The sequence below is a fragment of the Schistocerca gregaria genome, chromosome 2 (assembly GCF_023897955.1).
Source record: "Schistocerca gregaria isolate iqSchGreg1 chromosome 2, iqSchGreg1.2, whole genome shotgun sequence".
In the NCBI taxonomy this organism is placed as follows: Eukaryota; Metazoa; Arthropoda; class Insecta; order Orthoptera; family Acrididae; genus Schistocerca; species Schistocerca gregaria.
Window position 1 is genome coordinate 421,656,329 of NC_064921.1, and position 17,300 is coordinate 421,673,628.

Genomic DNA, 17,300 nt, shown 5'->3' on the forward strand with positions numbered 1-17,300 from the left:
TGTATTGCGTACGCTGTAAGTTTTTTACATAGATAACCAGTTTCAGGCCGCCGGCCGGTGTGGCCGTGCGGTTCTAGGCGCTTGACTCTGGAACCGCGTTACCGCTACGGTCGCAGGTTCGAATCCTGCCTCGGGCATGGATGTGTGTGGTGTCCTTAGATTAGTTAGGTTTAATTAGTTCTAAGTTCTAGGAGACTGATGACCTCAGAAGTTAAGTCGCATAGTGTTCAGAGCCATTTGAACCATTTGAGCCAGTTTCAGGCCGTTCAATGGCGATTTTCAGATCCATAGTCACGAAACTTGCTACATATCAGACATTCTGTGATTATGGATTTCAAAAGGGTCATTGACCTGGTTGAAACTGGTTATCTATGTAACAAAACTTGCTACCTAGGCAACAAAGTGTCCTACAAGAATTCTGGACAAGTGTAGATCACCTCCTGCTTCCACTGACGATGTCAGGTAATCGTATCATAAATACTGTTGGCAGTGGTTTGGTTTCAGTATTATAAAGTCTGTGGCTCCATTTATTAAATGCTATTTTCCTTCCTTATTGTATAGCTCCATTTTTTAAATTCTACTTTCCTTGCTTATTGCAATCACAATACGCAGTTGTTGACGCAGCTACAATCACAGACTTAGCTTAGCAGTAACTATTTCTCAAATCCTCATTTTACTTTTATGGCGCAATTTCGTAACGTTTATGTCCCCTTTCATCACTATTTTTATTTCATTAAAACTTGTCACTTCGTGATTCAAATTCGTGGAATGCTATTTTTTGTGTTTCAATGATGTGTGGAACCTCTTATGTGCAACATGCATCTCAGGAGTTCCCACGGAGGCTTTGTCTATTATTGTAATTTTTCATAGGAAACCATCATGAAAATGTGTAATGCATCTTATGCCACTTACATTCACCAGCCCGTTGTCTGCAAAACGTGCATCTGTTGACCGCGTCATCTTGTTACTGACATGTGCAAATATGAGGAAGTGCTTTAAAGTATTTCTTCCGAATTATTTATGAGAAAACTCTTAAAGCTTTTTAAATAAAACAAATGTTGTTAACATTCTACGTATTTATTCATAATCTCTATATATTTATTTCTCAGCATAGTCACCGTGGCAACGAACACATTTCTCCCAAGGCGAGATCAGTTTGTTGCTACAGTCATTGTAGATTGTTTGAATGTGTTTGCAGAGCCGCAAGAGCAACTCCGCTTGAACCGCGTAATCACTATCAAAGTGAAGTCGACGAGTGTGTTCTTTAATTTTTGGGTGCATTCCGACCTCTGGCACACAACTTGGCGTAAGCAGGACCGTTTCCTTCATTGTCACGAACAATCCAACATCGTACATGCCTTACATCGAAACAATAATCACCGTACCCAACTTCCATTAGTCTATGGATTTCAATTGGAGGCAGGTTTTCTGCGGTTAGCAACTCGATTACAGCAAGAACATTGTTACGTTACACACCTGGATGTTACACGCCACAATTCGGAGCCCCCTAGTGGGTTGCAACGTACGTCGGTGAAGCGGCAAAGTCCACCGAGTAATATGCAATCCGGGCGATGCCTCAAACGATACTGAGAATAGAACAAAAGATTGGAAGCATTAGTTTTAAGCACGACCTCGTATGATAGAAAGAAATTTGGGCTACCGACAAGAACCTAGATCCATCCCTTCGCGCAGACAAATGCCAATTGAGTTTCAGACTCAGTAATTGTATTACAGCACAGACTAACAACTTTGACTTCCCTTGTTTATTATATAGGAAATAAAGGCGTTCTCCATTTTTCTTTAGCGTTTTGACCGACACAGATGTACTTCATTGGTGACATATCACTATTTTTTCTTTCAGCTATCCTGTAGGGTTTGTCCAGTATATGTATTTTCATATTCAACCACTTCTTTCTACAGTCCTCGCAAAAATAGAAAATTTTGTGTCACAGTTGACACAGAACATGTACGGACATAATAAATATCCTTTATCATACGCCGATGTGACAAGAGTCGTGGGATATCTCCGATTACCATGTCGGACCTCCTTCCTAGGACAGTAAGCAGATGTGGCATGGACTCCACTAGACGTTCGAAGTCCCCTGTAGATATACTGAGCCATGCTGCCTCTGTAGGCGTCAACAACTACGAGAGTGTTGCTGATGAAGTATGTTGTATGCGAACTGAACTCTCGATTACGTCCCGTAAATGTCGGATGGGATTCATATCGGGTGATGTGCGTGGCCAAATCATCCCCAGGAACTGTCGGGAATGTTCTTGAAACTAGTCGCGAACAGATGTGGCCCGGTGACATGGCGAATTGTCATCCATACAAATTTCTTCATTATTTGGGAACATGAAGTCCATAAATGCGTGCAAATGGTCTCCGAGTAGCCAATGATCGGGGCATTTGGAACAGACGACGTAGTCCATTCCATGTAAGCGCAGCCCAATACGGAGCCACCACAAGTTTGCACATTGCCTTGGAGACAAATTGGGTCCATCACTGGCATACCAACTAAAATCGGGACTTGTCTGACCAAACCACGGTTTTCCAGTCGAATAGGGTCCAATCGCTATGGTCACGAGCTCAGGAGAAGCGCTGCAGGCGATGTGCTGTTAGCAAAGACACTTGCGTTGGTCTTCTGCTGCTATAGGTGACTTACGCCAGATTTTGCTGTACTGTAGTAACGGATTCGTTGGTCGTACGTCCCACATTGATTTCTGCGGATATTGCACGCAGTGTGGCTTGTCTGTTAGCACTGAAATCTCTATGCAGACGCTGCTGCTCTCGGTCGATAGGTGAAGGTCGTCGGCCGCTACGTTGTCAGTGGTAAGAGATAATGCGTGAAATTAAATATTTTCGGCATGCCCTTGACACTGTACAATCTCGGAATAATTTATTCCCTAACGATTTCCGAAATAGAATGTCCCATGCGTCTATCTCCAACCACCATACCGCTATCAAAATCTGTTAATTACCGTCTTGCGGCCATAACCACGTTGGAAACGTTTTCACGTGTATAAACTGAGTACAAGTGACAGCTCAGACAATACACTTCTCTTTTATTCCTCGTGCGCGTGATGCGTATCGTGTACTGTGTTTTTGTCATCCGAGCGTATGTAAAGTCGTGATACGGCGCGAAGTTTAGAGGCCCCATGTAAGGCTGACGTGTCCTGTTGCTGACAAACAAGGAGAACACTGGTTCTTGGTAGCTTGGCAGGGGTGCGGGTGACGTCTTGGCTGCCCCTGTTTGCAGGCTATGTTCTGTCCGAAACTCCTTAACGAAGTTTCTTGACTACAGCGCAAGTGCCGCAGAGTTGTCAGCTTCCACGGGTCGCCATTTACCGCCGTCTTTTACACAAGTTTCGCTAACGTGATCCAAAACTACTAAGTCGAGTGGATGTCAAGGAAGCTCTGGATAATTCGCACTGCATGAAGATAATTACATGTGTTGTTTCCACGAAAACTTCATTCATTTACTTTAGTGAAATTGTTGTCTATTTTCATGTGCCTTTAATTGGTACTTGAATGGAATAAACTATCGGCCTCTATACAGGGAGTAAATTTTAAGTTTACAAACCAGAATAACTCGAAAAATAAGTTTCACACAGAAAAATGTGTAGAATCCAAAGTTGATTATTTTCTAGGGGGACATCTACTAGTGTTAACATTAGCCCGCCATCTCAGCCCCAAAGGGGTGCGTGGGAGGCAAATTTAAAATTTCAAATGGGAACCCCCATTTTTTATTGCAGAATCAGATTCTACATAAAAAAACTACGTACATTTTGTCCTAAACATTTGTTTTGATTCTTGGTAGTTGGCACTGTATTTCAAAAAAATCAATGTTATCATTTCTGCTTGGAAAATGGTTACGGATAAATAGAAAGTAGGATGTTTGGTTATTTAGTTAGCTAGTCAGATGATTTGTTTGATAATTGAAAGATGTGTGGCCTCATGAGCTCGATACAAACAAAAATTATCCCAATCTAATGAAAAATTAATGCAGTACTTGGGACAACATTTATAAGACTCTAATTCCTCTCTCTCGAACCCCACCCTATGGGGAGAGAGGGAGAGTCTTAGTTTTAGCGAATCAAAATTTACGAAGTAAATAAGTTCAAATGGTTGAAATGGCTCTGAGCACTATGAGACAACTTCTGAAGTCATCAGTCCCCAAGGACTTAGAAACTTAGAACTACTTAAACCTAACTAATCTAAGGACATCACACAAATCCATGCCTGAGACAGGATTCGAACCTGTGATCGTAGCGGTCGCGCGGTTCCTCACTGTAGCGCCTAGAACCGCTCGGCCAAACCGACCGGGTAAATAAATAAGTATTTTTATTTATCCATAACCATTTTCCAAGCAAAAATGAGAGCATGGATTTTCTTGAATTAAAGCGCCAAATGCCAAGAATCAAAAGAAATGTTTAAGACAAAATGTATGTAGTTTCTTTTATGTAGAATATGATTCTGCAATAAAAAATGGGGGTTCCTATTTGAAATTTTAAAGTTGCCTCCCGTACCATCCCCAGGGGATTTTAGCACTAGCAGATGTCCCCTTGGAAAATAATCAACTTCGGATTCTCCACATTTTTTTCGTGTGGAGCGTATTTTTCGAGTTATTCTGGTTTGCGATTCGGCCCCCAGTGGACCCCCACGGGAACGGCTCATACTGAACGAGTGTCGCCTGGTAGGGTAATTATGATGTACGCGTACGTGTAGACAGTGTCTGTGTAGCAATCGCCGACATAGTGTAACTGAGGCAGAATAAGGGGAACCAGCCCGCATTCACCGTAGAAACCATCCACAGACTGGCCAGCACAACGGACTTCGACACTAATCCGCCGGGCGGATTCGTGCTGGGGACCGGTACGCCTTCCCGCTCGGGAAGCAGCACGTTACGCCGCGCGGCTAGCCGGACGGGCTAGTTACACTTAATGAGAGGCTTCCTACTGCCAAATGAAGTACCTGTTTGTAATGGCAAAAGACAGAACGTCAAGTTAGGACGGCTTCAAAGTTATTGGAAGAAGAGAACGAGCAAATGAGGATCGTGGAAACAGTGTTTAAAAACTTGTAAAATAACACCTCAAGTTATCATCGTTGCTATTTATCTTCTATATAAAAGCAATAATCCACAACATAACAGCTTGTAAATATTTCGAGAACGTGGTGGTCCTTTATTACGAATCATAAAAACTTTTCCTTGTATTAGCTACCAGTAGAACACATTTGTAACTTACGCATTTTCTTGATATTTGTGTCCTATTGAAGCCAAATAAGGCATTACCAACTTAAAATCTGCAAAATCTTTCAGTCTGACAACAATTAAGTAACAGCGATCTTGTTCACAGCTGACGTATGGTCCGGAAATCAGGTGCATCGTTCTGATACCTTTAATCAACAGTTCGAGAAAACGTTAAATGAATCAAACACTGCAATTTCATCTGTAAATTTTAATTCATAAGGAGAAAAACAGCCAATTACGTCTCAAGCATGTGACATGTTATGCAAATATTGTGCAAGATCGTTCGAGATCTCCATATTTCACTTGCAGTGATGAAAACCATGGTGAATTTCGTATACGTTTTGTACGTAAAACCGCATAACAAGATTCGGATATTGGGATAAATGCTTAATCAATACGTTTGATTGCTATAATATTACATAATGCGTTTCATCCTTTTCTCGTTTAAACTTTGAAAAAAAGGTTGAACGACTCCGTTTGTTCTAAGTGAAAAGCGGCAGCTACCAAGATACACTGTTCGTAGGATACACGAAGAGACGAGAGTAACTTAACCTAAAATTTACGGACTTGAGAGGCCAAGCAGAAATGTAAAACTGTTCTCTGACGTTTAATTTCCGACTGCAACGTGTTGGGAGGAAAACAAACGCATCTTGGGCTTTTATGAGAGCGACGTGATAAACTGCACCCATACATTCGATAACCTGGGTCTGTGTTATTATCCGATATCCTGGTTCAGGTTCACTACTTTTTCTGAGCGATTTTAAGAACTTTCTCATGTTATTTGGATGATGGTACAGATAACGTGTACCTCAGCCATGTTGAAATAGCCCGTTGGGTCGTCTGTACTGAGCACTTTGTAGACAAGAAATTAAGCTGTAATATTAACGGCTCCTCATATCAATTTATGAAGTGTATGGCAGCTTAATAGCTCGTGCATCAAAGCTGGTGACAAGAACAATATACAGAAGAATGGAAAAGAAAACGTAGGAAATGTTAGATGACGAAAAGTTTGGCTTTAGAAAAGGTAGAGACACCAGAGGCAAAGTCTTCAGTTGCGCTTGATAACAAAACAAGATTGAAGAAAAACCAAGATACTTTCATAGTATTCGTAGATGCGAAAATAGCGTTCGAAAACGTAAAATGGTGCAAGATGCTCGAAATTATGAGAGAAAGGAGTAAGCTAGAGGGCGAATTTTAAAGAATATGCACAACAATCGTGTGGCTGGTCCTGGCGGAGGTTCGAGTCCTCCCTCGGTCATGGGTGTGGTGTGTGGTGTGTGGTGTGTGTGTGTGTGTGTGTGTGTGTGTGTTTGTCATTAGGATAATTTAGGTTAAGTAATGTGTAAGCTTAGGGACTGATGACCTTAGCAGTTTAGTCCCATAAGATTTCACACACATTTGAACATTTTTTTTGTACAACAACCAATAGCGACCTATCAGACTAAAAGACTAACAACGAGGGTGTAAGACAGGAATGCAGTCTGCTGTTCAAACTATACATCAATGAAGCAGTAAGATAAATAAAATCAGGATTCATAAGGGGGGTTAAAATTCGAGGTGAAAGGAAACAAATGATATGATTCGGTTATGGCATTGCTATCTTCAGTAAACGTGAAGAACAATTACAAGATCCGTTGCATGGAATGAATAGTCTAATGAGTAAACAATATGGATTGAGCGTAAACCGAAGACGAAAAATGTGAAGCGGCAGAAATGAAAACACTGATAAGCTTAACAACCAATTGGTATTTAAAAAGTAGAATAGGTTGAGGAATCCTGCTATCTAACAAACAAAATAGCCCATGACGGACAAAGCAAGGAACACATAAAAAACATGCCAAACAGGCAAAGATACGATTCTTGACTAAAAGAAGTCTAGTAGTATGAAAGAAGCTCCTTAGTCTGAGGAAGAAATTTCTGGGAATGTAGGTTTGGGGCACAGCATTACATGGTAGTGAACGACGGACTGTGGGAAAACGGCGCAGAAGCGAATCAAAGACTTTGAAATGCGGTGCCACAGTGGAATGTTGAAAGCTAGTTGGACCTGTAACGTAAGGTATGAGGAGATTCTCCACAGAATCGGTGAAGAAAGGAACATACGGAAAACAATGACAAGGAAAAGGTACGGGATGATAGGACATGTGTCAAGACATCAGGTACCAGTGGGAGCTGCAGAAGGTGAAAGACTGTTGGAGGAGAGAGAGATTGGAATATATCTAACAAAATGCTACTCTGAGATGAAGATGTTAGCACAGGAGAGTGATTCGTGGCGTACCGCGTCAAACCAGTCAGAAGATCGATGATTCAGAGAAAGAGATGGGTTTGTAATGGCAAACTATGGTATTTTAAGGAAGCATCAAAGTCCCAGTACTGTCTGAATATTCGGACACTGATGTTCTCAGATATCAGTGGTAATGTAGACGACTTCTCAGCCAATGGCACTGGCACACACGTAAAGCGGAAATACCTGTTTTGAAACATGACCCAGGTAGCAACTTTCATTTTGGACGGCAGAGAAGGAATAGGCGGTGGAAGGCGTAAAGTTCCTGACCACAAGATCTTGCCCCATTGTACTGTGTTAAACGCCAATACCTCTCTTCATGGTCGCTCGACGGCATATGAGATTGTTGACTGTGATCTGTTCGTAGAAGGAAAATGTTTAGCTCTGTGGCCTCTGTTCTAGAAGGGAAGGTCATGAGCCAGCACTGCGCTTGACTTTACTACTCTCTTTCATTTCCATACCTGTTCACAACAACAGAAAAGCAATGCTATAAAGCGTGAACGCATTTCATATTCGGCAACATAAATTAACATGACTAAAACACTGTTCAGCAGCGACTAGTCACACTCATTCTGAAGGGGTAAGAGGATCTGAGTAGCGAGTGGTCGGCGGTGAGAGACAGGTGCCGCTAGCGCAGCAGAGCGCTGAATGGGGCATCGGAGCGCGTCGCGGGCTAGCGCGGCCTGGGCTAGGCACGGCCGCCAGGAATAGATGCCCCTACCCCTCCCCTCCCCTCCCCTTCCCCCTCCCCCCAACACCCCACCCCACGACCCCCCCCCCCCCACCACACCTCACCCCGACCGCCCTCAGGCTATCGACTGGTGCGGCCACGCGCCCCGTGCCCCACCCACGCCTCTCACTTGTTTACAAACGCCGGCGCCCTCACAGCGTAAATATACCGCCTCAAGGCGATGCCTAGGCCAGTCTTAACTACAATCACGCCCCGGTCTTCTCGACCTCGTTATAACTCTCACGTCCCGTTACAACTGACATTCTCGGAAGTGATTATCACGATGATGGCGATGATGTACGGGGCGATCAAGTAGTTTTCGTTTCGAGAACGTTTCTGTAGCGTAAATGCAACCCAGCGCGACTCCAGTGCGGATATACAGGGTGTTACAAAAATTACGGCCAAACTTTCAGGAAACATTCCTCACACACAAATAAAGAAAAGATGTTACGTGGACATGTGTCCGGAAACGCTTAAGTTCCATGTTAGAACTCATTTTAGTTTCGTCAGTATGTACTGTACTTCCTCGATTCATCGCCAGTTGGCCCAATTGAAGGAAGGTAATGGTGACTTCGGTGCTTGTGTTGACATGCGACTCATTGCTCTACAGAACTAGCATGAACAGGTTAGTGTTCATCACGAACGTGGTTTTGCAGTCAGTGCAATGTTTACAAATGCGGAGTTGGCAGATGCCCATTTGATGTATGGATTAGCACGGGGCAATAGCCGTGGCGCGGTACGTTTGTATCGAGACAGATTTCCAGAACGAAGGTGTCCCGACAGGAAGACGTTCGAAGCAATTGATCGGCGTCTTAGGGAGCACGAAACATGCCAGCCTATTACCCATGACTGGGGAAGACCTACAACGACGAGGACACCTGCAATGGACGAGGCAATTCTTCGTGCAGTTGACGATAACCCTAATGTCAGCGTCAGAGAAGTTGCTGCTGTACAAGATAATGTTGACCACGTCACTGTATGGAGAGTGCTACGGGAGAACCAGTTGTTTCCGTACCGTGTACAGCGTGTGCAGGCACTGTCAACAGCTCATTGGCCTCCACGGGTACACTTCTGCTAATGCTTCATCCAACAATGTGTCAATCCTCATTTCAGTGCAATTGTTCTCTTTACGGATGAGGCTTCACTCCAACGTGATCAAATTGTAAATTTTCATACTCAACACGTGTGCGCTGACGAGAATCCGCACGCAATTGTGCTATCACGTCATCAACACAGATTTTCTGTGAACGTTTTAGCAGGTATTGTTGGTGATGTCTTGATTGGGCCCCATGTTCTTCCACCTACGCTCAATGGAGCACGTTATCACGATTTCATACGGGATACTCTACCTGTGCTGCTAGAACATGTGGCTTTACAAGTACGACACAACATGTGGTTCATGCACGATGGAGCTCCTGCACATTTCAGTCGAATTGTTCGTACGCTTCTCAACAACAGATTCGGTGAGCGATGGATTGGTAGAGGCGGACCAATTCCATGGCCTCCACGCTCTCCTGACTTCAACCCTCTTGACTCATTTATGTGGGCATTTGAAAGCTCTTGTCTACGCAACCCCGGTACCAAATGTAGAGACTCTTCGTGCTGGTATTGTGGACGGCTGTGATACAATACACAATTCTCCAGGGCTGCATCAGCGCATCAGGGATTCCATGCGATGGAGGATGGATGCATGTATCCTTGCTAACAGAGGACATTTTGAACATTTCCTGTAACAAAGTGTTTGAAGTCGCGCGGGTACGTCCTGTTGCTGTGTCTTTCCATTCCATGATTAATGTGATTTGAAGAGAAGTAATAAAATGAGCTCTAACATGGAAAGTAGGCGTTTCCGGACCCATGCCCACATAACATATTGTCTTTCTTTGTGTGTCAGGAATGTTTCCTGAAAGTTTGGGCGTACCTTTTTGTATAAGCACTACCACATAGGCAAGGAGTTAGTGGGAACGGAAACGTTCTGATCGCATATTTTATTTCACTTTGGGTGCACGGCATCCTGGTCTTTAACCCTAGTGACATATATCCTAAGAGTAAACACAAACGGCGTCATTTTGTTGTGAATCACAACACACGTTTTTAGGATCCACTTCCTTTATAGGTCTACAGCAAATCTTACTGAGCTGTATCCGATTCTGCCGGCGCCGGAGCAGATGATAAGACACCAAGGGAAAAGTGTCTTCCGAGTCCCTTAATCATCTATAGATCCTTCAAAGCATGCACTCAGCAATAATGTTGGACAGAAAATCGAAGATCACGACATAATGGAAAGGTGGTGTTATTCTGCTGGGTGCTTAAGCACTTGGAATTAAAGGAAAACGAGCAAGGTGCTACTGTAGCTATGGAGACATGCAGGCGTGATGGAACTGAACGCTGTTTGCTTCCCCTCTAGGCTATTAAGCCGGCATTGAGCCAAAACGGTGTGACTCAACGAAAGAAAGATTGGCTTATGGTGAGGGACATCAAGCTGTTGGCACTGAAACCCTATCCTCCTTCCAGTCTCACAAGTGACATGAATTCTCGCTTTTCCATTTCTGTATGGGATACAGGAAGGTCCCATCCGTTTATATCTTCTTTGGCGTACACAGTTCGGTGTGACACATTTTGATGGTGTCTATTTTATTTTCCAACGACAGGCCAACAGTAAATATATGTGGGGACATGCTCTTTATTCTACCGCATGACAAGACGATTGAGGCGCAGATTTTAAAATTTAGTCAATTGATGTTCTTAGAATCTACGTTTACTTAGGGTCTCGTGGCGACAACTGTGCTCTGCAAAATTTAAGTTGGAATTAATCTTACTCAACATCGTTTGGTGTAAGTATTACATTTACTATAACATCCACCTTACCATAGCCATTTTCTGGCAAAGCAGTTTATTCGTATACTGGTTGTTGCCATATGTCCCGGTCAAATAGTGAGAAATCGGAATATACAAGACAACAAATTCTTCGTACCTGCCCACACACTGCCACAATAACTGAACTAATCTCGTTATTGGTGCACTGAGCACGCATAAAAATATTGACAGTTCCACCAGGCTGGATGACAATACATAGAGATGCTTCTTAGTAAAAGTTCACGCCATTGCTGTTGTGTCCCGGTAAAACAGTGAGAAATCAGAACATACAATACAACAAATTCTTGGTACCTGCCCACATACTGTCACAATAACTGAACTAATCACGTTATTGCTGCACTGAGCATGCACAAAAATACTAACAGTTCCACCAGGGTGGCTGACACTACTTAGAGGTCATTCTGAATATAAGTTACTGAATAAATTATGCACAGTATCTATCTCTGAAGAACATCGACGTTAATCGCTGTATTAGACTAGCAGTTACTTTTTATCAAAGTCCTACTCACCCAGTCCACAATTCCAAGAGTCCTGAGTCCATTTGCTGAGTGATAAGTTGGTAGGCAAGTGGCGGTCGTCGAAAAAGGCAAGTGGCGGTCATCGAAGACGAATGGCAGCTTGTGGTCTGCTGGTGTTCGTCATGCTAGGTGGAAGAACGTCCGCATCCTGTCTCTCTAGTTTACCTGCTCTACATTTCGCCCACTAAATACCCGACGGGCGGAAGTATACTGGGCAACGCTACAATTCTGCCAGCGTGACAGTCGCTGCAAAATTCTACGGCAGAGACGGGGGGTGCCCTCTCTACGCCTGAGCGCAACTACGGTCCCACCTCGCCAATTAGCGCCTGCTTTTCAGGCAACCCCTCTGACTTTGCTGTAGCACGTGGAGCCTCTAACCCCTCTGCGTACATGAGTTCTCAATGAATTTTGTTTCGCTGATACAGGGTGTTTCAAAAATGACCGGTATATTTGAAACGGCAATAAAAACTAAACGAGCAGCGATAGAAATACACCGTTTGTTGCAATATGCTTGGGACAACAGTACATTTTCAGGCGGACAAACTTTCGAAATTACAGCAGTTACAATTTTCAACAACAGATGGCGCTGCAAGTGATGTGAAAGATATAGAAGACAACGCAGTCTGTGGGTGGGCCATTCTGTACGTCGTCTTTCTGCTGTAAGCGTGTGCTGTTCACAACGTGCAAGTGTGCTGTGGACAACATGGTTTATTCCTTAGAACAGAGGATTTTTCTGGTGTTGGAATTCCACCGCCTAGAACATAGTGTTGTTGCAACAAGACGAAGTTTTCAACGGAGGTTTAATGTAACCAAAGGACCGAAAAGCGATACAATAAAGGATCTGTTTGAAAAATTTCAACGGACTGGGAACGTGACGGATGAACATGCTGGAAAGGTAGGGCGACCGCGTACGGCAACCACAGAGGGCAACGCGCAGCTAGTGCAGCAGGTGATCCAACAGCGGCCTCGGGTTTCCGTTCGCCGTGTTGCAGCTGCGGTCCAAATGACGCCAACGTCCACGTATCGTCTCATGCGCCAGAGTTTACACCTCTATCCATACAAAATTCAAACTCGGCAACCTCTCAGCGCCGCTACCATTGCTGCACGAGAGACATTCGCTAACGATATAGTGCACAGAATTGATGACGGCGATATGCATGTGGGCAGCATTTGGTTTACTGACGAAGTTTATTTTTACCTGGACGGCTTCGTCAATAAACAGAACTGGCGCATATGGGGAACCGAAAAGCCCCATGTTGCAGTCCCATCGTCCCTGCATCCTCAAAAAGTACTGGTCTGGGCCGCCATTTCTTCCAAAGGAATCATTGGCCCATTTTTCAGATCCGAAACGATTACTGCATCACGCTATCTGCACATTCTTCGTGAATTTGTGGCGGTACAAACTGCCTTAGACGACACTGCGAACACCTCGTGGTTTATGCAAGTTGGTGCCCGGCTACATCGCACGGCCGACGTCTTTAATTTCCTGAATGAATATTTCGATGATCGTGTGATTGCTTTGGGCTATCCGAAACATACAGGAGGCGGCGTGGATTGGCCTCCCTATTCGCCAGACATGAACCCCTGTGACTTCTTTCTGTGGGGACACTTGAAAGACCAGGTATACCGCCAGAATCCAGAAACAATTGAACAGCTGAAGCAGTACATCTCATCTGCATGTGAAGACATTCCGCCAGACACGTTGTCAAAGGTTTCGGGTAATTTCATTCAGAGACTACGCCATATTATTGCTACGCATGGTGGTTATGTGGAAAATATCGTACTATAGAGTTTCCCAGACCGCAGCGCCATCTGTTGTTGACAATTGTAACTACTGTAATTTCGAAAGTTTGTCTGCCTGAAAATGTACTGTTGTCCCAAGCATATTGCAACAAACGGTGTATTTCTATCGCTGCTCGTTTAGTTTGTATTCCCGTTTAAAATATACCGGTCATTTTTGAAACACCCTGTAGAAATGAGGACGAGACTTTATTCCAGGCGACTACAGAGCACTCTATTAATATATTTTGAGATCATGACCACAAAGAAAACCGAAATAGATTATTGCCCAGGACACTCACATATTTAAGAAATTAAATATCCTGTTTCGGTTGACACCGGACATCTGAGTTCATAAGCCAGACGTCGTGGCTCAACCACATCACTGGAGAAACCACTTCAACAATTGTCAATTAACAGAGAAATGTAAGGCTTAAATCATAAAACATAACTTCATTAGGTTAGGTTATGAATACAAGGTGAGTCATCTAAGACTTGCACTACAAATATTGAGGAAATGGAAAGTGCTAGTGATGTGTGGTTTTCACAGAATGGATTAGTAGCAAGGGGCTCATATTTTTAGCCAGATTATAATAACATTTATAAAACGTATTTTTGTGTAAACATACACTTTCCTAATTGGAACAGTGCATATAGATATTAAGAAACTAAAAGTGTAGTAAATTAGAATGTCGGTGGTGTTTGTTGCAGGATTCTAGTGCAAGTCGTTTACGAGATGACCATGACCACAAAGAAAATTAAAATAGGTTTTCACAGGCCACCTGAGTTCATAAGCCAGACGTCGTATTTTGTAGACTTCCTATACTGACACTTGTACAATGCCTATGGTAGCAGACACTAAAGAACAACACAAGTGCAGACATTGGTTATGTGGATCCTGACCAGTAACGAGGTTGTGTTCAAAATGATCACCGGCAGCGCCAATATACGCTTCCAGTCTGCTATGAAACGACAGCTGCATACGTGCCAGCATTTGAACGGAGATGTCCGAGAAGGCTGTGCAGTTGGCACGTCCTTGTAAATAGCGTCTTTCAGCTATCCTCACAGAAAAATGTCTACAGGCATCAAATCCGGGGAACGGGGCTGCCGGGGTACAGGTCCTCTGGGACCTCTTCTAACTCCCGTGTAAGATGGTCTGTAGGAGGCTGCGATACTTGTGCGCGTTCAGTGTTCCGTCTATAAAAACAGGCCTATAAGCTCTTGGTTCACTACCCCTCAGCACACGTTTACAATCCATGGTCGCTGACGTTCAACCTGACGTGCTCAACGACGAGGTCAGTAGTGCATACTTCGGCGGCTTATATGGCCGTGATTGGCAAATGTGGCTTCATCACTAAACAATAGACATAATCTGGAGTACCCTGTCTTAATGCATATGAACAGAAGTTAACGTGATTCTCATAATCGTTTCCATGTAGCTCTCGATGAAAAGAGTTGTGATAATGATGTAACCTAGGTCAGTAGGGAATGCGTAGGATACTTGCCTGACTCATGCTGCTTCCTAGTATGGTTGGACGGGAGCTAATATGAGGATCAACTGCAACAGCACCAAGAACATTAATTCATCCCTCTTCTGTCGTCACTTTCTTCCTTCTTTTATTTTGTGTACGTGTTACACTACCACTTTTACGTAACTGGTTAAAGTGGTTGATAAATAAATGCCCAGATGTTTGGAGTCTGTTGGGAAATTTTGCCGCATACACCATATAAGAATGAACTGCATTCTCCCCATACTCTCCATAAACCGTAAGCATGTCGATTTTTTTTGCATTGGTAAGTCCCGTCGTTCAGTTACGACCTAATGCTTGGACTGCTTATAAGCAAATCGCAATTCACTCTAGGAACACCGAAGCACTCTGTAAGTAAACGTAGCAACATCGTACCTAGCAACTACGCAGACTGAATGACACGTACAACTGTCGGTGTAGAAACTTTTCAAAACGTGGTATTTCGTAAACGACCCGCAGTAGGGTCTTTCAACATATATCACTGACTTTCGAATTTACGTTACTCTCAGTTTGTTAGTTTCAATAACCATTGTTCCATTTAAAGAAGTGTCTGATGCACAAAAAATCACTTTTACGTATTATTATAGTCGGTTTACTGGTTAGTACTGCAAGTTCCTGACTGTAAAAATGGCACATCGATTGCGCTTTACATTTCCGCAATATTTTCGTTGCACGTTTTAGGTCCTTCACTCTGTATAACATGTTAAATACGTACATGCGAAGATTACATACATGTAACAATAATCACACGTTATATGTACCTATCATCGATTCAAAACTTCAGTTTTATATAAGTTTTATCTGAAATGTTGCTGTGATTTGTTTCATCCTAGAAGCACATATACGATACGAAAAATCTCATTCGTGAACACTGAGCTTTCGTCCCGTTTCGGAGTGTTTAGCTTTACAACAATGCCGTTCTTCAGCAACGGTGAAGCATACTTACCTCTCAACGTAAGATTTTGAAATGGTAATACCGTTTGAGGAATGCTACGAAAAGAAACCTAGCATTTATCTTCAATTTATGATATATTGCGCGGCCGGACTTCACTCAAGCGATTATTGCTAAATTCATGACAATTTTTTTTATCTCTGTTTCGTACTTTTTAATTCGACGCAGCTGTTTTTCAATGACACTTGCTGTATGCCCAAGTCTATTCTCAAGCGCATAACACCATTTGCGTTAGAGGTATTATGTCCATATTGCGTTCTTTGATGTATTATTACTAAAATATAACTGATTCATTAATGTTAGTGACGAATAAGTAGGTCTTTTAAGGCAGTAACTTGCATGATTCTGCTGATTGCAACTGGTGCAAGGACAACGCAACGGACTTCTTTACGCGTGGGCGGTAGTTTGCTATTAAGGTTTTGTGTCTGACAAAAACTATTTGTCAGCGCATCAGCGGTGGCAATCTTTTACACACAACTTGTTGTCCAATCGTGCAAACTAAGAAAACATTTGCCGTAACTGCTAAATTTGTCAAGTTGATATCACAAACCGAATACTTAGATGATTATTTAAATTTTATCTCAGCGATATTAAGTGTAAATAACTATCTACGTATAAAAGGTTCAATTCCTTCCATGTTCATTTCTGAAATTTATGATGCTTCACTCGTAGGAGATGACCAGATCTTCGTTTTGTCCGGAAAAAGGTCACGCTTCCGCGAACACTGAAACTGGTGTGTGAATCGTTGAAACGTGCGTACTCTGTCGGCGACGAAAGAAACTATAGCAAGTTCAGAAAAATACAAAACATATTCTAGTCTCTTTGAACGAAATAGGTAGATGTTTGCCTAGAAGGTACTCAATTACTGTCTCTCGGAGTAGCACACTGCTTCATATAGAATAAGCTGTTTGAAGGAGAGGAAGAATTAAACTTCATTCAATGAGAGATATCCGGTTTTATATCAGTGACTCCAAGTTAAATGAGCAACGAAACTGGCTTCACGAGCGCGCTACTATTTTCTTGTCATTAGGATATTGCTGCCCTATGTCCCTGTATGCATGCTCCGATTCGGTCTACAACTGTTCTCACTGACCTGTAATTCTCGGATACCAACACTGGCGTGATGTTTGTATATGAATTGGTCCCACGCAGCTCTAATGGGGAGAGGTCCGGGGAGTTGGCTGATCAAGGGATCACTTCATCATTGAGGCAGTTCATAGTCATGGGAGTCCGCCCCTATAGCTGACTGTTCAGCGTGTCGGACTGCCGTCCTAAGGGGCCCGGGTTCGATTCCCGGCTGGGTCAGCGATTTCCTCCGCTCAGGGTCTGGGTGTTGTGTTGTCTTCATCACTATTTCATCCGCATCCGGCGTGCAGATCACCCAA